The following is a 22415-nucleotide window of genomic DNA, read 5'->3' as shown; positions in this document are numbered from 1 at the left end:
CCTCACAGGGTTAGACCTCAAAAACTCAAACTAGAGTTTTTTTTATTACTACATTAGGCAAGTTGACATGGGACATTAAACAAAGAGAGCATATGCTCAACCTCAAGGGTTCATTCACAACCATACATAATTTTCAATTTGTACCCCCCCCCCCCCAAACACACACACACCCCGCCCCCAACAAAACAAATCATTGCAACCAACCTATCTATACTAGAATTTTTAAACTTAGAAAAACCTGTAAACTCATAACCATAAGATATGTGACTTAAGCTGCTCAAATTGGAATGTTGCATAGATAATAGGTGAAATCTACAATGTGCAAAAGAGGAAACTATGCTAGACCACTTCCGAACAAGGAGAATTCCTGTCTGTTTCTAAGGTGTTCATAGCAATAGTGTTTCATTCGTCAGTCAATCTTCATGACTATAAAGACTTAAATAATCGTAAATTAGGGTGCTATGTCTAATACATTCCTGTAATAGCTATATTAAAAATAGGGCATTGATGCAATACATTAGTACAATGGGAGAAACTGATCAAAAAGGAAGGACACAAAAGTTACCTAAAACACATTTCTATCACCAAATATAGCTCCATTTACAAACTTTGTGTTATCTCGTGTAATATTTGCTTGTAAGAATGCCACTCGGTCAATACCAGTATCGCTTAAAGTTGTTGGGGGTCCATCAACACTAATTCCACCATTAGGCAACACCCTTTGACCAGCTATGGCGATATGGCTGCTTTCATCTCGTGTTGTTATCTCTTCAACCACGAGCCCATAAGTAACCTTGCTCTGCCGGGTAAGATTCTGCAAAAGTGACATCATTTTGTAACAAATATGACTAATATGAGAGGAAGAAACAATATAGAACTAGGCTAGCAAAGTCAAATTTAGAATCAAGTACCAACCTCAGTAATATTAGCTTTCACACCAGACCTATCCACCGAGATAGGAGGAACTTCATCCAGTCCTAGGCCACCAGTAAACACAAGATTCAGCTTTCTGCTATTGAAGAAGCTTGTTTGGAAAGTGCGATTTTTGGGATTATATACACCATCGATATATGGATGCAAATATTCGAACTTGAAAGCAAGATCATCCTGAAAATGTTCTAGTTAGAACCAGAAGAATAACATCCCCAGGAGGTGAAACACAAAAGAGTGGCCTGAACATTTTCATTCCTGAGAATGATACTGATATCTCTTGAAATAAGATAAGCTATAAATACAGATAATCACTGAACAGAGACTGTAACTAATCTGAGCATCAACCAATTGACCAAGGGGATATGAAGGCTAAGGACCAAGAAGGGAAACATATTAATGGAACATTCATGCTTAGAGGGACAAGAGATGAGCCGCCTTTTAGGGTGAAAATAGTATCACTTGGTGCATTTGAGTAATTAAGGTTTCGTCCAAACTGTAGACACTCCTCCACACCCTACTAAAATATTATTATCAGCATCAATCAAAAGCGAACATTTTCCCTAATAAATTATACCCACACTAATATTATTAAGCATAAATCATACAAATATAGACAAAATCCACACCATAAGTCATAGATTAAAAAAAAAAGACTTAATTTTTTTCTATGTTATACTTAACAAAAACCCACAAAAACTATTTTTTTTTTTTTTAGATTTCCACATGAATCACAACAGAAACACAACCCCATTTAAAATTACTTATAAAAAATAAAACATGGGATTTCAGCATCATTCAACAAAATCACAACCCCATAATAAAGTAATTAAATAAAACATTTCAACACTAATCCATGAAATTTTCTGCAAAAAACTCTGGAAAAAAAAAATAAAAATGCAGTGTAAATTATTATACCTGAAGAAAGACAAGATTTTTCTCAAGCAAAGAATCCAAAGAACTAAACCTAATGTGATTCCAGTAAAACAACCTCAGACAATTTCTAAATAGACAATAAGCTGAATTCCCACACACATAAACCAAATTAATGCAATCAATCAACTCATAAACCAACCCTAAATAAATTATATACACCTTCAACAATATAAACCTTCAACTAATTATCCTATTCAACAAAACAAATCGAATTTTAACTTACAATGTTTTGGAATCCAAATACGGCTTGTATTCAAATGGAACCATATATGGCTTCGCATCAACCAGAACAACGCCTTCAAACGCCCAAAAATTGAAATTCAACTATTTGATGGTTCACACACCAACCCTAATTGCATTCAAAATTTCAATTGTTCATCATTAATAAAAAAAATAAAAAAAAATCATAAAACCTAGATTTCAAATCGAAGAGCACATACCTCGAATTTGTGATCTTTGAATCGATAATTAATTCAAGTTTATTGTTGTTGTTGTATTTGTTTCAAATTGATGGCGGCCGATTTCGGACTGAGTAGGAGAAGGAGAGCGGCGTTGCTTGCAGCGCAGTTATGGAGAAGGAGATCGAAGGAGAGAGAAAAGGAAAGGGAAAGCGGCGGTTATGGAGAAGGAGATTGAAGGAGAGAGAAGGAGTTTGAGGCTCCATTGATGTAGATGAGAGAGACTGAGAGGCAAATGAGAGAGGAGGATAGATCGAGGAAAGAGAAATACATAATACAGAAAGAGAAAGAAAGAAGATAAGGCCCTTTTTTTTATAATAGCTTTCCCATCCGTTCGAACCAAACCGGTGCGATTAACTCATTTTTTGCACCGGTTTGGTTAGAACCGGTACGAAAAGTCTTCCCCTCAATCCCGCCTATTATTTTTCGCACCAGTTTTTAAAAACCGGTGCGCATTTTGCGGTGCATATTTCATTTTTCAACTAGTAGAAAAGAGGATTTTGGCCCAAAATTCACCTGACCAGGCAAACAACCGCCCGACTGAGCGCGAGAACAAAGGTAGAAAAAAGAGTTAAACTCACCCGACCGGGCGAAGAGCCGCCTTACCGGGCGCGTGAGCGGGACAGCAAAACGGGCCAACTTCAAGACACCATAACTTTTGCGTTTCTTAACGAAATTTTGTGTGTGATCTAACGTTGGAAATCTCTTCAAGTCTACTTTCCAATGCAATTAAATCACTGCATTGTCATTTGTATAAAAAAGGTTATGAACGAAATAGTGAGCCTGACTCATTTTTACCTCTTTTCCTACTAATGTTTTTTTTTTTCTTTCTTGTCCAGAATTGTACCAAGGTGATGCATTTCAATGCTTGGGATGGTGATGGATACAAGTTTGATGATGCGGGGTAGTCGCCTGGGTTACTTTCTTCCCTTTGAGCCAATGAGGACATTGTCTGGTTTGGCTTGGGGGGAATTTCTTGTATATATAAGTTTTCTTTCTTTCCTTTTTCTTTTTATTTTCTTTGGTGTGCTTAGTTTAGTTTTTTTTTTATTATTGCTTTATAGTTTAGATTTTATTTTCTTCTAAAAATAATAAAAAAAAATACAAAAATACGATCCAATGAATTATGAATCAAGCTTCCCTGTGCCCCATACATGAAAATTTTTCAAAATTGTTTTAATTCTTGGTATATGATGATGAGTATTGTGGATAGTTTAGCCATGATTTGATGTTTGATTGCTTGGATGCCCTAATATGAGTCTATTTTGTCCAACTATTTGTGGATTTGGTGCTCGGCTAGTTGATTTGGTTAGGAATTGTGTGTTAGTTCCTGATATGTCAATGAAGTTGAGTATTGGTTTTTAACAATGAGTAATATTTGTATGAATCATTATTATGCACATTGAGGATGACGAAGGCATTTGTTCTCTTAGGAAGCCTTCAGATGATGTTAGATACTTTTGTTCCCTTCTTGCTACCCATGTTGTTGCCTTGACTTTTTATTGTTTATTTAGCCACATTACAAGCCTATTTAAGCCCCATTGGTTACTAGTCCCAAGCTTGGCTAGGGGGAGCTAATAGTTAGTGAGGTGAGGGAGTTGTAGTGTGCACATAATTTCCACAATGTGGGTGAATATGATAAGTTATTAATTTGTTCTTATTTTTGTGGATTGGAAAACTGAAAAATTATTGTTCAAAGTTGAAAATTCCAATGTGAGATAAAAAGGAAAGAAAGGAACAAAAGAGGATAAATTGTTTCAATGTTCAAGTGTTCTAATTGAAGGTTGCTCAAGAAAAAAAGGAGTTCAAAGTTTGTTTATTCACTCTAATTCTCTAATGTCTATTTTTATGAGTGAGATTTTAATAGTTGGGAATTTTTAATATAATTGGATGTTTGGTGAATTTTTGGTAGAGTTGAGTTGTGTTGGAGATGATTTGGTCATTATTTATTTTTGACCTTGGTTTTATTTATTAGGATTTGGCTCCCTTAAGCATGGCTTTACTCTCATATTTTTCCAAATATTTCCTACCTTTTACCCTAGCCTTACATAACAAGCTTTAAAGACCTTCCGACCTTTGTGCAAAGAGTTGTGTGAATGTGAAATTAGTTGTTTTCCAATGCAAAGAATGATTTGATATATTTCGAGTCGACTGCTAGGTTGAGTGCTTGTTTTCTTAAACACACGAGTGTTGTGAGTTTGGGAGGGCATTGTTTACATTTAAAGGGGTTGGATGGAGAGCGATCGAGTGCATCTTTTACTCGCCACATAAAAGAGCGAAGAGTGCGTGAGAACTAGTCTTGAATTTCATATACACTTGTGGTTCGCTCTACTTGACAATTTTTAGGGAGGATGAGTAGTTGGATGGATTTGATTGGTTGACTTTGATGCATATTTATTGGATTTGCCTTGAATTGATTGTGCTTAATTTAAATTATTTTTGGGGTGAAATTTTAGTTTATTTATTCATTGCTTTGCTTAGGGACAAGCAAAGGTTTGGCTTGGGGGAGTTTGATAAGTCTATTTTATATATATATTTATTCCCCGTCCCAATGGTCATAATTGTGTTTATTTTGAGCTCTACGGAGATACTTTTGTTACTAATATGCGTTTTCTAGTGTTTTCGTAGATTTGGTATTGTTTTATAGGAAATTGCGGATTTGGAGCATTTTCCCTGATTTATTGGAGCCGCTACGAGCATTGGAGTAAGGTCGCATTCATATGACCACATTCCGAAGCCCAGGACCGGTTGGAGTCATCAAATCGGTGATTAAAGGCTCAGCGAAGAAGAAGAGTTCGGGGCAATGGACTATGTATTCAAAACCCAAAGAGGAAATGCGAATTGGGCAAAGAAACGGCCCAATTGAAGAAGTCCAAGTTTGCCCGGGAGCTCGCCCGGCAGGGCAAGCCCTCGCCCGAAGGCGCGCCCAGCAGGGCGAGATGGCGCCCGACCGGGCGCGTGTTTCTGAGTTCGTTTAGCACTTTTAATTAACCTTCGTTTTAGCTTAGGTTTTCTGAGTTTAATATAAATACGCTTTTGTTAAGCAAGTTTGGGGACCTTCTCTCTCTCTCTCTCTCTCTCTCTCTCTCTCTACTTTTCTCATTAGTTTTACTTCTTAGTTTTTAGTTTTAAGCTTTTAGTTAATACTCTTGTTTCTCTCTCCACACTTTTGGTTTATGCAATTCTTTACTTTCGTTTATCTTGGTAACGATTTCTTCTCCTTTTAACTTTCAGTAATTTAATTGCTTAATTTAATTATGCTTTCTTTAATTTCTTTGCTTAGTTTAGATTTAAAGATGCACGAGTAGTTTTATTGTTAGGGTTTGCGGGGATCCATAAATAATATGAAGAGGTAATTTATTATTGTTGATTGTCAATGCTTAATTGATTTCCTATTGATTGATTTGATGCTATGCAATTAGATTTGCGCAGGTTTAATTGTATGAGTTATGCAATATTGATTCGAGATTCGAGAGATGAGAATTAATGTTTAGGCTTAGTTTCAATACGCAGATTAATTTATAAATGGTTAGGTCAAGATTCGAGAGATGCGATTTAATACCGGTAGATTAATTATGTGATTGTAATACGTAGCGAAAACCCTTTATGATCTGATTAATCTATGCATTGATGATTGATTATTATGTTTTACCCTGGAATATTATTTATTGGTGAACCTATACCCTAGGCCTTTTATTATTGATTTCTCCCTTATTCAATTTGCCTTAGTTTAATTATTTTCCTTTAGTTTAATTCTCATAAAAACAAATTGGTTACTTGATAATTTAGATTATATTAATTAATTAGGAATAGAAAGACTTGTTTCCCTGTGGATTCGACACTACTTCCCTATCTATTTTAGTTAGTGGTTTTAGGAATTACTTTTGATTAGGTGATATGACTTTAGCCTGTCAGCCATCCCCACCCACCACCCACCCACCCTAATGAAACCACCCCACTACTCACCCTAACCAAACAAGACCCACTCCCTTACCCTAAATGACCAGACCCACCACCTTCACCCACCTCACCTAACCCTAACCCACCCAAATCCAAATCTACCACCCAAACCAAACCTAGATCTACAACCCTAAACCTGAAAAATCCGGCCGAACCACCCATCCTAAGCAAATCACCCCACCACCCACCTAAAACCACCACTGTCGCCGTCGAAAACCACAACCACGACCCAAAAAAAAAACATACCTTTAAAACCAAAGCTTTGAATTTCACCTCGAATTTGGTTTAAATTAATACGCCCAAATTCGACCATGAAACCTCTTGTAACACCCTAGAAATTTCTTTCCTTTAAAATGCCTATTTTTCCCTTTTTAAAATACGAATTAGGAAATTCTAATACATTACTGGCACCGTAATAACGACTAAGGCAATTATCAAAGACACATAGCGAAAGACTCATTTCAAAATCCTTTAAAATGTAAAATTAACTTCAAAGTCAAACCAAACGAAAGTAAATTCAATCCAAAGTCAAACGAAGTCAACCTACAACTCGGAACCATTGTAGGCCCTTTCAAAACCCATACCGAATAATTAAAAACATTGCGTTAATCTAATAATAAATAAATAATATTCAAAGCAAACAAAACACATCATATTCTTATAGAAACTAAACAAGATTCGCTCATCACTCTTGCCCAAACAAGAATATGTCGCATCACCTGAAAAGCTTCCCTTTACTTTGTCCCCACTACTCGCCATAAGAAATGGGTCCTCGTAGGCCTAAGATAAAGACAAGGCCAACAAACATACAAACACACAATCAGCAATGCTGACTATATAAGCGTAAACGAAACACACTAACATGCTTACAACCTACCATCACACAACTTACCTAATTAGCACCTGTAACAAGCACCCATCATACAACTCAGACAATAGACAATTCAATTACTTATTAATTTGATTACGCATCGAATGGGTTTCCCCCCAAACCTGCCCTAATAAAGGGGTACTAACATGGGAGCTAACTGTGCCAATATAAAAGAACTACTCGTAAGTGGCGAAATTCCTACGCATAATAAAAAGGAAAATACATCGTCATGTACTCCCAGTAAAAGTTATGGTCAAATATAAAGTCGCATAACTTCCTCCCATATGTTCATACTCTAGGTGTATACGTTCCAAGAGTTTTGGTGCGTAATCTCTTTCACTTTACGTTAGTTACATATTAGACTAGGTGATGACTTCTAAATCAAGAAACAACCAACACACATAATTCATTCAAGAAATCATACACACCAATTTAATTCTTAAATAATTAGCGATCACAAATAATTTAATGTTGAACCTTTTTAAACTAGCTCGGTGTAGAAACACCTTAAGTGCATAATGCACCACAAATCCTATCCCCTAGTGTTTAGAACACCTTAAGTGCACTTAGGCACCAAAATATAATTTAATCCTCGTGTACTTAGACACTTACTAGCTCAACTCCGATCCCGGGTTTATAGCATCAATAAAAATTATATGAGTCATAATCAAATTCCCTTTATATACTTCAAACTAAATTAAACCTTTAGTTTAATCGCACATGCCTTTAATCATGCCATTAATAAAAGTGTATTCCATATACAACATGCCAACATAATTAATATCCATCAATAATTCATTCCAAATAATCATGCTTCATAAACCAATCATCAAATCCAATTCAACTCCATAAAAGCAATTCAATCCAACACTTCCAACCAATTCAATTCTTAGCACGATACTAACTTGGAACTAATTAAAATAAATCCTAGCATGCTTCTAGACGCTATATAAAATTTCGAATATGCGTACGTACCTCGAATATGATCTCAAAATCGCCACGACTACACGAAATCACTCACTTGGAAGTCTCTACAACCCACAAACATCAAGAGACATTAATACCTATTCTTATTAAATTTTCAACAATATAAATACACTTTAAAACACTTTTAAACTTTATAAAACATGCTGAAAATTATTTAGAAGAATTCGAACCACTTAGTTTTATTCCCAATTAATGGGTACTTAAAATCCTTTCAAGAAAAACTTAATTTAGCCTCTATATAAAAATTCAAGCAATATAAAAAACTTAAAACTTGCTTTAATTTGATTTAAAAACATCAATTTCAATATTACAAACCAACCACAATTAATTCCCTTCAATAAACATCAATTTAGAAACCTAGGGTTTAATCAATTTGGGGCTTTTCATATAAAATCAAATCTGAAAATTATATATATTAAACACTATCAATATCATCATTATTTCATCACAAAACATTAAAAATCATAATTAATCAAAGCTTAATTAAAAAACAAGGCAAGATTTTTTTTTTCTTTAAGCAAAACCGCACACGTACACACGAAGGGAGGGGAGGGTGGGTTATTGCTACCAGCGTGTACTAGCGGCGGCCGGCTGTGGTGGTGGTGGTGGCAGCCGGCCACCGTGCGTGGGTGGTGTGTGTGGTGTGATAGGGGAAGGGGGAAAATAAAGAAAAAGTAATAGGAGGAGAGAGAGAGTTTACCTCTTGGGTATTATCACCTTGGGCAAAATCTGATTTTTGCTTCTGGGTGTGTATTTATACTCCTCTCTAAATCCCTCTTCCTACTTGATTTTCCCTATTTACCATTAATGAATCATACTCCCACTCAAAGTCTAGTTATCAGGATCGGGATCCTACTTCGGATCAGAAAAGGGTGACAGGATTAGATTGGTAAAATCAGATCGTAGGATCGTAAGATCCTACCAAAACTCGTAAAAGGGAAGATAAAAGACAATTATAATACTTATAACATGTGATTCGAGGTAAAATTGATGCTAAACCAATAATTTTGAAATAATTAACCATGTCTAAGACATTACAACCCAAAAAATAATTTAGAACACTAAATATCTAAAAATCTAGTAGGATCGTACGATCCTACACGATCCTACGTATGCGATTCTATCCGATCCTACTACGATCCTACTATAACTCAGGCTAAAACCCCTCACCGTTTATTTGATTTGTAGGATCGGGTAGGATCGATGGGATCGTACGATCCTACCAATCCTATACGTTCCTACCCGATCCTATTATGATCCCACCTTAATTGCGATTTTGCTAACGATTCGGATCGTTTGGTAAAAATTGGATCGTAGATGATTGGGATCGCGATTCTAATAACTATGCTCAAAGTAGGTGTTGACTCTATTTTCTTAAAATCCTTTGACTTTAAAATTCTTTTATGTCTTTAAATATGCCCCAAAGTTTATTAATATGGAAATAAAATGTTTTCAAAACTATTTTAATAAATAATAAATGGATTTTTAATTAAATACACCTTTTTAAAATATTAAAATACCATAAATAATTCATTTTAAATTATTTAAATACATACGTTCATAAAATAATACTTTAATTTATAAACCGTATAAAAATATGGGGTATTACACCTCTATATCTAGGGATTTCATGGTTGAATTTGACCGTAAAAACCATGAATTTGACCAAATCAACTGTAGAGAGGTAAAGAAAGGCATGAAAAAGAGAAAGAAAGAGAGCAGAGAAAGAAGAGAGGAGAGGTGTGAGAAAGAGAAAAGTGATGAAATAGAGTAGAGAGAAAGAGAATAGGAGGGGCGTGATCTAAGGAAGAGGAGGAGAGAGAAAGAGAAGAGAGGGTTTTATTTTTTAAGAGAGGAATGATAGGCGTGAGATTTAAATTACGAGAAACGTTTTTTTATTTATTTATATTCCGACGGATTTATATTCTGTCGGAAATTTTAATTTACGACGGAATATTCCGTTGGAAAGTACATATATTCCAACGTACTTATATTCCATCAAAAATTTTCGACTGATTGTTTGAATTCATCGGAAAATATCCGACAGAATATAAATCTGTCAGAAATTTTGAATATTCCGACGGAATCACGCGTCCGTCGGAAATGGGCTTTTTGTTGTAGTGTTTCTTATTATGTGCAACAAAAGAATTTTTTATATCTCACAAATAATACCCGCTTGTTGCACATAATAAGAAACACAAGCAGTGTCTAGCCTCCTCTCTCTAAAAACCCTAGCCTCCATTGTTGAATTTTGGTGGGGCTTCCATCGAGTTTTACCGGTGACAAGCCTCAATCTTTGTTTTTTGTATACCTTTTCTCTCTGTTTTTGTTTATTCTAGGTTTATAATAACTCTTCCTATTTTAGGAGGAATGTCTCCCTCGAAAGAAAGGGTTTTTCTTCTTCTTTTGGAGGATTTTACTCCTTCAAAAGAAAAGGTTTTTCTTCTCTTTTTCGAGGGAGAATTTGCTTTTTTGTTTGATGGATTGTTGTAGAGTTGTTTCATGGGTAAATAGTTGTGTGGAATCGAAAAAGAGGTTAAACTTTCGACTACAACCAGACGAATCAAGCGAAAATTTTCTTCACGGCTACAACAGATCTATAGACCACTCATCAAAGAAGGTTGTAAATCACAGCAATGTGAAAGAGGGTATAAAGAATGTACGATTTGCAACAACGATCATAGCTTTGCTGAAAGGATATTTTTATTTGATTCAATTGTCATGTATTTGTTTGATATAAATCTCTTTATAGATGTCGTATGACTTTTCATTTATGATTTAATCTTTGTTCAAAAAAAAATAATAAATAAAAAGAAGCACAAGCAGTAATTAAAGACACACAAAAAATGTGTTGATTCTTGGTGTGGTGCATCATTTTTTTGTTTTTTCCATCATTCTCTTATGAAAAAAATTATACAAAATAGAAATGTAAGAAGGACTATATATGAAATTAAAAAAAAAAAAATTGCCAAAAAAATAAAACATGTGTATATCACTTTAATTAATGTTTATTTTTACAATCATTACTTTTTTAGCATTAAACATAGATCTATGTATGCATGTTTATATAAAAAATAAACATTAATTACACTGATCTATGCATGTTTTTGTCATAATTTTAAAATGTATATTTAACTTTTATCTCTAGCCCTTAGCATTATCTATATATTAATAGTGTGTAAAAGGTACTATATCATGAGGTTTTATACATATAATTTTATTTTAAAATAATACTCATTTGGTTAAGAAATGCAAGAAGAATAAAAGGACCAATTTGTCGCTCAAATATATATATATATATACCTCCTCTGTCTCATATTATGGTTCCTGTTTTTCAATTTTCGAGACCCAAAATGTTGTTTCCATTTCCATTTTTAGATAGTAAGTAAATACCATTATACCCTTATTTTTTTAACTTTAATTTATTCATTGTACTTTCTAAATTACCCTTGAATTTTCCTCTTGCTTTGTACTTTTTTTCACTTTTTCTCTCTAACTTTTGTCAATAATTGTACTTTTCACCTATTTTTATGTATTTCATGCACTATTCCCTTTCTAACTTTTGTCTATAATTGTACTTTTCACCTTTTTTATGTACTTCATCTACTTTCTCCTCCCATATCTTAAATACCGTAAAAAAACACAAATAGGAACTATATATTGGGATGGAGTAAGTATAAATATATAAATTAATCATATGGTCAAATTTGTAGTTTTTACAAAACATATTCCCTCTACTTGGGACGTTGGGGTGAACACGTAATTTAAGAAAACTACAAGTGGGTGCATTTAAAATATTTGTTTATTATATATAGAATTATCTCTTATATTTTTATGTTATAAGAAAACAAAAATAGAGGGAGGTGGGGGTAGTGAGGAGAGAGAAAATGTAGGATTTAATTGGGTTTTGGGGTTTGTAGTCCCAAAAAGAGTATAGGAAATATTTTTTTATAAGTGGTCTCATTCCATATTTAGTAACGTGTCAAATATTTTGGGATGGGACGAAAATGGTAATTGTGTCAAGTATTATGGGTCGGAGGGAGTATGTGGCTATTTAATTGTATATATTTCATACTCCCTCCGCCCTCCGTCTTACTTTGACTTTGGTGGTCAACATTTTAAATTTGACTATAAAAATATACTATTATAAAGATCAAAATCATATCATGTGCGATGTTGTTAGATATGTCTTACAATGAATTTTTACGCAAATTATATTGAATATATACATGGTCAAAATCATATCATGTGCGTTAGAAAGACATAGGGAGTAGTATTTTTGCACAAATCTAATATATATAAAGGTTGATTTTTTCCCGAGTTTTTAGAGAGCCATGATTAAAATTTCTTAACGCGCCATGTAGGATTATAAATTTTAGTTATAACCAATAAAATAAGAGATTTGTAATTTCTTTTAAAATTAAATAATCAAATGCCACACAAGCAAAATTGTCAAATGAGATTTTAAAGTTAAATTAATTAAATATAAAATATTATCTTTTGATATTAGGAATTTTATCTAAATATATAACGAATGAAAGAAAATTCACAATTTATTTTAAAATAAAAAATATTAAATGATATTCTATGTATAATGAATAAAATAACAAATTTTATCACATACATACAAAAAATATTTATTTTAAAAAAATACAAACAAACAGTGTATTGCACGGGGTTCATCCAATCTATTTATAGTATTTAAAAAAAAAAAAACTTTTAAATTTGATAACAAAGAGTGAAAAACTATGCATGCCACAAGATCTAACCTAGTAATCGATGTAAGTTAATGTTATAATTTATTTTTTAAAAAAAAAACATTAATTTAAGAAAGTTGTTTACAAATAACTTTATAAATTGTTGTCATGTTTATTTGAATTGACTAATAAGAAGATGATGTAATGCAGGTTGCAAAAGAAGCATATTCTTTTCTTAACGTTTGCTGGGTTTACAGGAGTAAGATTAGGATGGACAGTAGTTCCTAAATATCTATGCTATTCGATCAAATGGCTTCCCTGTTATCCGTGACTATAATCGTATCATATGCACTTGTTTTAATGGTGCCTCTAACTTTGCTCAAGCCGGTGGATTAGCTTGCCTTTCGATCTCCTCATGGCTACAAGGTAAATGAAGCTTCAGAGTCAAAGTTTCAATGAAGAAACTCAAGAAGTTAAAAATAATTAGGTTTTATTTTCTAATCTTCTTTTGTATTTACTTATCACATTTACATAAATTTGAGTCAAGTGAAATTGATCATCATAATTATCGAATTTATTTTTCTGTTTAAAAATATTTATGGAAAATTTTATACCGTATCCCTTAACTTTCAAAAATTTTACAAGGTGACAGGGCAAAACTTTTGTTCCATAATAAAGTGACATTCTACCTTTTTTGGTTTTGTCCTACGACATTGCGTGTGTTAGCCAACAGCTAAGTTTCATTCATATGTTGATGAGCTACCGCCCTTACCAGACACAGATGTTCAAAACTTCCATATGTTCTACCACTTTAATGCTCCCACTTGCTTTCAAAAAAAAAAAAAAAAAATGCTCCCACTTGGGTCACAAGCCTGTGTTGCCAAGCTCAGCGAGTGATTTGATTAATTAATAATTATAAAAAACAATAATATTTCTCAAAAAAAAAAGAAAGAAATAATTCATTTAAGGAAAAATACGCTTTAATAATCCCAACTATTGGCGATTACTTCTAATTCAACTAAGGTTTATTATCTAATAATCTCAATTATGGGTCAATTTGCCTGTAGAGTAGTCCAACCCGATCAATAAGTAGTCAACAACCTCTTATAATATTACAAGTCACCAAGACACGTGTCAACACGTGAAAAAATTTTAAAAAACAAAATCAAACACCTTTCCCCACGTCAACCACCCCACTGCCACCCACGCCCAGTCTAACCTCCCCTGCCCCCGGCGCTGGCCAGCGCCCAGACCCCCCTTCCCCAGGCACCGCGGCCATACCCCCTTCCCTAACCACTGTAACCCTCCATCCACAACACGTAACCCTTCCCCTCCTCTTGAAAAACCCCTTATAACTCCTCCCAACCGCCAAAAACACCCCCACCACTGATTTCCGACAACCCACCCCTTACCCCAACCCCAGAAAACCTACCCACACCACCGATTTCCGACATGGTATTGTGAATGGGAGTGGTGGTTTCAGCAGTGGGGTTGTGTAATTCCCCGTATTTTTATAAGTATTATAATTTAAATTGGTATTTCTTACAATATTTAAATAAGCTGAAATAAATTATTTATGATGTTTTACTAAATCAAAGAGTTTTAGTTTTAAATTAATGGTCAATTTATTTATTTAATAATTTTGGAAATACTTTATTTTATAATTTAAAATCATTGGGGCATATAATTTTATAAAAAGGTAATTTTTTAAAGTCAATGGTATTTAAGGAAAGTCAAGATACTAGTTTGAAAAGTAGAAGGGATCATTAAGGGTAGAAAGGGGAATATAAGTAGGAGGGTCTTGAGAGGGAGTATAAATACCCATCACATGGCAAATTGAACCTTGTCCAAGGTGGAGAATACCCAAAGGTAACTCTCTCTTTCTCTTATTTTCCCCTTCCCCTTTATTTTTATTTTTGTTTCATCACCACCCACACACACACCACCACCGGCCGGCCACCACCACAGCCACCAACACCAGCACTCGCCGGCAGCGACGGCCACCAAGCGGGCACGGCAGCAGCCCGGCCTTGGTGGTCATGCGCCCCTTTCGAAAAAAAATTCTTCTTTTGATTTTTAATCAAATCCACCCTTAATCTAATTATTGTTTTTGGGTTTTGTGATGAATTTTATGATGTTTGATTTTAAGTATGATGCATATAAATTTTCAGATTTGGTTTTGAATTAAAAAGCCCCAAATTACAAACCCTAGGTTTCTAAGTTTATGTATATTGATGGAAATTGTTTATGGGTGATTTAAATTATTGAAATAGGTGTTTTAAAACATAATTACAGCAATTTTAGATGATTTAATAAAGCTGAAATTTTTATATATAAGCTAAAATTATGTTTCTTGAAAGGATTTTTTTTAATTACCCATTAATTGGGAATAAAAGTAAGGGTTTTATATTAAAATTCAACTTATTTTAGAGGGTTTATGAGTGATTTAAAGAGTATATATATTGCTGGAAATTTATATTGAATAGGTAATAATGCCTCTTTGTAATTTTGGTTTGTAGGAGATTTCCAAGTGAGTTATTTTATTTAATCGTGACAATTTTGAGATCGTATTCAAGGTACGTTCGCGTACTTGGTAATTATTTGAATATTTAGAAGCATGCTAGGCTTTGATAAATTAATTCCAAGTATTATCATGATAGGTGTTGGTTGGAATTTGTTGTATGATTGATGTTGGTGAATGATTTGTGATGTATGAATTATTTATGATGAATTGGTGATTGGAATTAGATATGTTGGCATGTTGGATATGAACCGCACTTTTATTATTAGCATGATTAAAGGCATGTTTGGTTAAACTAAAGATTTAATTTAGTTTGGAATATGAATATAAAATTTTATTATGGTTCATATAATTTTTATTGATGCTTTAAGCATATGACTTGAGCTATCAAGTGTCTTAGTACACAGGAATAAATTATATTGTGGTGCCTATGTGCACTTAAGATGTTTCTAACACTGAGAGATAGGATCTGCAGCGCATTATGCGTTTAAGGTGTCTTTGACACCGAGGTAGATTAAAAAGGGTTCAACTATTAAAAGTTATGTGGTCACTAATTATTCAAGAATTTAAATTGGTATGTTTGGTAGCTTGAATGATTATAATGTTGGATTGTGTTATGGTTGGGAGTCGTCACCAAGTCTAATAATATGTAAATGACGTAAAGTGAAAGAGATTACGCGCCAAAACTCTTGGAACGTATATACCTCGAGTATGAACATATGGGGGGAGTTATGCGACTTTATATTTGACCTTAACTTCTACTTGGAGTACAGGACGCTGTATTTTCCTTTTTATTTATTTTATGCGTAGGACATCCAGTCACTTCATGTGACATTTGCCTACCCGGTTAGCTCCCGGTGTAGTTTATCTCAATTTATTTGGGGCAGAGATTTGGTTGGAAACCCGTTCGATGCATAATCAGATTAAACATTGATATTTGTCTAGTTAAGTGTTGAATGTCTTGTATGCTTGTTTACAGGTGTAACAAGGTAAGTTGTGTGATGATAGGATGAAAGCATGCTAGTGTGTTTTATTACACTTATGTACTCAGCATTGCTGATTGTGTGTTGTATGTTTGTTTGGCCTTGTCTTTACCTTGGCCCTACGACGACCCATTTCTAATGGCGAGTAGTGGGGACAAGTAGAGAGAAGTTTTTCAGGTGATGAAGCATTTTCATGGTGGGCATGAGTAAAGAGCGAATCATGCTTAGTTCCATAGGAATATGACGTGTTTTATTTGCTTTGAATATTATTTATTTTATTATGCTCATGAGAGTAACGTAAAGGTTTTCAGTATTGTTTGGTTTTAAGGGCCTACGATGGTTCCAAGTTGTAGGTTGACTTTGTTCGACTTTATTAAACTTTGGTTTGACTTTACTTTCGCTTGGTTTTGACTTTTAAGTTGACTTGTTTTGAATGGTTTTAAAGTTAATTTTCCACTGTGTGTCTTTGATATTTGCCTTAGCCGTTTTCACGATGGCGGTAATGTCTTAGATTTTCCTATTTCGTATTTTAAATAGGAGAAAACAAGTATTTTTAAGGAAAGGAATTTCTAGAGTGTTACAGGTTGGGTTTGAAGGATTTATGTCTTCGTCAAGTACAATTACTAGATATATCATGGATCATTATTATGGAGATAGTTAGTTCATTCTTTTGGGTCGTCATTGTCTGTTGCAGATATGATAAATGATCTTTGGGCTAGTCAAATAGTCCAAAGCCCAATGGATTTTATAAGGTCACACACAAGGGTTATGGATTGAACAAAGTATGAGCGCATTCATGGGCCTCATGAGGTAGTGATAAGCCACATAAGAAGTAGGGTTAGAGTAGTTTGAATTGGATTAGGAGTTTGGGCTTCACATGGACTTTAGTTATATATGAGATATATAAATAGAGGCTTTGCCTAGGTTAAGTATACAAGTAACAATTAATCTAAGCAGTAGATTATTAAGCAAGCAACCAAACTCCCAACCCCTCTCTCTCTCTCACAAGCCTCTCTCACTCTCTCCCCTAGTCCATATGGTATGGACACCGGCGCCGATGGACGCACGGTGGTGGTGGTGGTGGTTCGTGGCTTGTTCGTTCCTCTTCTCTCTGTAGAAGGTAGATTGAAAGGTTCGATCTCAACTAACTAGCATTAGTGGAGGTTCAATTCTTGCCCGTGGACCAAGTAGAGGAATCACGTTTGGAGTTCTTGTTCTCCTTATTGTTCTTGCTCGATCACTCGTGGAATCACGCTTCAAAGGTATAATTATGTGTTGTGCAAAGATCTTGTTTTAGATGCTTATGAATATTGTTTAATGCAATTCCGCTTATAGTATCTAAAGTCCTACAGGGTTGGGGGCTGATTTCTAACGTGAGGGTAAGGGAAGGAGGTCAAAAATCAGTGGAGGGGAGGGGTTACGGTGTCTTAGGGGTGGTGAGGAGGCCGGTTGCTTTTCAGTGGGGTTAGAGGTGGCATGGTTTCACACTGGGGTTAGGGGTGGCAGGGATTGGGTTTTTTTTTATTTTTTTTTATTATTAAAATTTGGAGCAATCAATTGCTGACACGTGATTTTTTTTTTTTAAAAAAAAATACCCTTTCAGCAGGTTACTGGTCATTGGGACCATTGAAGGCAAACTAACCCCATAGTTGGAATTATTAGATAATAAACCTTAATTGGAATTATTTAAAGTAAATCGCCAATAATTGAGATTATTACAATGTATTTTTCCTTCGTTTAATGGATTTTCCTAGGACGACACGATTATTTAATTTATTATAATTATACTCCATATTTTAGCTTAATTTTTTTGAGAAGTATATTTAAGCAATGTTAGTCTATTTTTTTTAATAAACCTTTTAGAATAAACATTAAAATAAAAATAAAAATAAATTAAAAATAAAATTAAAAATTAAAAATTAAAAATTAAAAATTAAAAAAAAAATTAAATGGATGGAATACTATTTATGCTTACCTTAGCTTGATGAGATCATCAAAAACTCGTTGCTTACCGACGAATGCGAACATTACTGAATATTCACATGGTAATCCATGTAAAATTATTATAAGGCTAATGGGCTTATTATAGTAAGTTTATTAAGGAAGATTGGATTTACACACATTTTAATATGTAGTTGGCCAAACTTGTTGCTTACCAACGAATGCGAACATTACTAAATATTCACATGGTAATCCATGTAAAATTATTATAAGGCTAGTGGGCTTATTATAGTAAGTTTATTAAGGAAGATTGGATTTACACACATTTTAATATGTAGATTGGATGGAAGTTTTTATAATCTCTGACCGACCGAGTAATCCCTGACCGATCGAGTAACCATTGATCAAGTAATCCCGACCGATAGAGCAACCCCTAAATAAGTTACCCCAGTCACACGGTGTAGCCAACCACACAGAAAACACGCTAATTTTCCTATGTGGTTGGGGTTACTTATAAACCCTGATCGACCGATTAACTCCTGACCGATCGAGTAACTCCTGACCAAGTAACCTTTAACCGCTCAAGTAACCCCTGATCGATCGAAAATAACCCCTGACCAAATAACCCCGATCGATCGAGTAATCTTAGCCACACGGTGTGACCAGTTACACAGAAAATGCGCTATTGAATTTATATGTTTCCATTCATTCAAACTTATAAGTCTATTTTTGTTTTTGTTTTGTTTCCATTAATTTTTGTTTTTTTTTTTTTTTCCCTGGTGTTCGGTGAAGTCTACTTTAAATATTACTCCAATAATACAATAATAAATACGTTAGCAAATTACGTAGAACACTATATGGTTATATATATCGACTGCATTGCATGTGACCCTTCGACCATACTAAAGCATTTACCTCCAAAAAATAACATAATTATAAAATATAGCACCTAATTAAACAGATCAAAATACTTTGAATCATGTTTTATCAAACTTCCTTCCCATCACAATTTAAATCTTGCTTGCCTTATCAAGTATCGTTACATGGTGGAGTCACCAATCCAAGGTACGTACTAATGTACTATACTTGTATATAGCTTATGAGTACAGTGCTAACTGAGAGAGTCGGGCGCAAGTTATTGAACACTGCTCGACTTGACTCGAAAATATTGTTGACCGTTCTTGATCAACTCATGCTCTTTATTTAGTACTTGGTAAGATCGATAATTGCTTGACTTCTGCTCGTTGAAATTTGTTGGAGTTTGTTGATGAGTTGAGTTGCTCCCGAGTTGTTTGTTATAGACTTATAGTGTCGGTCCTCACAAAATTCTAGTGTGTTTTTTTTTTTTTTCATTGCTTTGTATAGGTTATTGTAAGATTAAATTAAAATGGCAACAATTTTCCCTAAATAAATTAACATATATAAATATTATTGTCGGACAATATAAGGTCTATTATCTCTATGTTCTAAGGTAATACGACCAGAAAAAATGTAATTTTACATTGTACATTAATTCAATTGTACAATAATGAAGTATGAAGACGACTACAAGTTACAATCAAAGCTAAAACTTTGGGGTAATTTATGGGAGCCCAAATTATACAAAATGAGGGGAATATACCATGGTGCATGATATATCTGTATGTACCATGGACATCATGAGGAAAATTTATTCAAAATAGTTTGGGTGGATTTATTAGGAGTCTTAGATTAGTAGGTGCAAAATCAGGGACTAATTTTTTTTTTTTTTTTTTTTTTTTTGAAAACAGGGACTAATTGGGTTAGGGTGTAAATTAAAAGACGTTAAATTAATGATCGTCACAAGAAATAGATGTTTTAGGTCTGAATTTTGTAAGATCTTATTAAATCTGGTCGATCTAATTTTTTATTAGGTCATATATTATCTCCTAACTTGAATAAACTTTGACAATATTTGTAGACTATAAATCACGATCTTAGCTTGTTAGATACGTATAATGTGTAAATTCCAAACATTTTAAATTTTAAACATTCCCTCCATTTTTTTTTATTTGGTCCATTTAGAATCTTAAGAGATTTGTTATGAATGAAATCTTGTACTTAATCGGTAAACATACACTTCAAATAAAATATAGTTATGTGGGATTTTATTAGCTTCTCGTCTCAATTTTTAATTTCAAAATATATGTACTTATTTGTTCCTATATAAAATCTTAAGATATTTCAATGTAAATGGAAGTTGATACTTTAAGTATAATTAATATGTACCAATACAATATAATAGTCTACCCAACTACAATAGTTGGGTAGCCATTATATTTCAAAATACAATATAATAGTCTAAAAAAGTATCTCGGGTAAAATAAGTTAAATTAAAATGCAACATATAGACCCTAATCTAAAATTAGATTGATACAACAGGCTCAAGCTAACCCGACACATTAACCACCTCTAATTTAATATATCACATCAAACAATTAAAATTTTCAAGATTTGAACTTTAATTAACTGGCGTAGAAGAGTTAAAAACTAACCTAATTCAAAATAATCTGACCTTATTCGAGGGATCCAATCGATCTAGAATTTTTCTTGTTTGGACACAATAATTTACTAATTTAGCATGACTCAAATTTAAAATGACTCAATCCAACTAGATCCGAATCGAAGCCAACCTATGACCCTAAATGACACCTCAAAGAACTTTATTAAACAATATTAATGATTTTTTATTTTTGTAACACGATTAATCTTATGCAGCTTTGTTTTAAGATCAAACAAGTGTGGCTACACGAGATGTCATGGTATTGCATTTTCACCAATTAAATTTTGTAAACACTTAACCTTTTTCTATCAATTTTTGATAAAACTGATACTTTGATTTTTTTTTTTTTTTTTTTTTTTTGTATTTGGGCATGACTTAATTCATTGACATGGCAAGCAATCACAAACCTGTGGACAAAAGTCCCCCGTAATACCAATATGGAGAATTTACGAGACAATTACTTGTTTCCTCAGGTCTTTTATTTTGTTTGTTTTGCACTTTAAAACTTTCAATTCAATCAATTTGATGTTAGTGCAGTGGTGATTGGGACTGCACTTGATAGGAAAGATCGTGTGTTTAATCCTCCACAACAATAATTGGGAGGGGGCTAGAATCTAACCACTCAAAATTGTTCCCCGAATCTGAATTAGCCCAAAAGGTGAATCGGTGGAACACACCCAAAAACAAAACAAAAAAAAAAAAACATCAATAATTCACCCAATCTAATCTGATTTCATTGATTAACTGAACCTTGATACGATTACCAGCCACATAAGAATTTGTGTAGAAACAAACCCATAAACTCGGTACAAGGATAACCTACCGTTCATCTTTTGCAAGCATGAATATCATTACTCTGTTTTTTTTTTGTGTTCCACCCGATTCACCCTTTCCGGATTCGGGGACTAGTTCTGGATGGTTAGGTTCCAATCCCCTCCTAATTGTTGTTGCGAGAGATCGAACACGGATCCTCCCTACCAAGTGCAGTCTCAATCGCCACTGTATCAATGCAACAACCAATTGGTATCATTAGTTCGTGATAGTTATTCTTCTAAACATACAAGAAATATACTTGGTATTTTGTAAGGTATATGTGTAATATATTTTTTTCTCAAATAATTTGATTACTGGTAATAATCAGATAAGCATGCGAGAGATGGAACATGTAAAGAAGAATCCCGATGCAAAATTGATTAGACTGGGAGTAGGCGATACAACTCAACCTATTCCACACACTACTACTTCTGTCATGTCTCAGGTAAATTAATAGTTAACCTTCTATTTTGATTTAACAAGCTAGGTTTGGTTTTTGGTCATGCAATTGGTTTTACTCGTATAAATTCTGCAAAAAATTCGAGCGATGTTGTATTTTGAAGGAAGAGCGACAGCAAGTACAACGAGCACATGAGATCGGAAATTTCTACATAACTAATCTTTTTTTTTTTCTTTTTTTTGAAACCTCTACATAACTAATCTAGCTTTTTATGTTTAGTAATAGCATCTAATTATATGTGGTTTAGATAGCCTTTGTCAAAAAATTAAAAATAATACCATAACCTATGGCTAGCTTCATGCTTACAATATGAGTGTAGATCTTTTAATATAACTTT

The 22415-nt window shown here is 33.7% G+C and overlaps 1 long non-coding RNA gene across 2 annotated transcripts; it reads right to left on the bottom strand.

The window, feature by feature from the left end:
- Positions 1–201: 201 nt before the first annotated feature.
- LOC110696759 lies at positions 202–2795 on the bottom strand. Of its 2 annotated transcripts, XR_002506380.1 has the most exons (4): positions 2307–2795; positions 2090–2215; positions 916–1107; positions 202–814 (listed from the first exon to the last, which is right to left on the bottom strand). It is a non-coding gene; the product is annotated as an uncharacterized LOC110696759 (long non-coding RNA). The 2 variants fall into 2 exon arrangements; XR_002506379.1 differs by lacking the exon at positions 2307–2795 and having other exon boundaries at positions 2090–2288.
- Positions 2796–22415: the final 19620 nt, after the last annotated feature.

This window comes from Chenopodium quinoa, unplaced genomic scaffold, assembly GCF_001683475.1.
Source record: "Chenopodium quinoa cultivar QQ74 unplaced genomic scaffold, ASM168347v1, whole genome shotgun sequence".
NCBI classification, from domain to species: domain Eukaryota; kingdom Viridiplantae; phylum Streptophyta; class Magnoliopsida; order Caryophyllales; family Amaranthaceae; genus Chenopodium; species Chenopodium quinoa.
The sequence above is the reverse complement of the archived record's forward strand: the minus strand, read 5'-3'. Positions and strand labels throughout refer to the sequence as shown.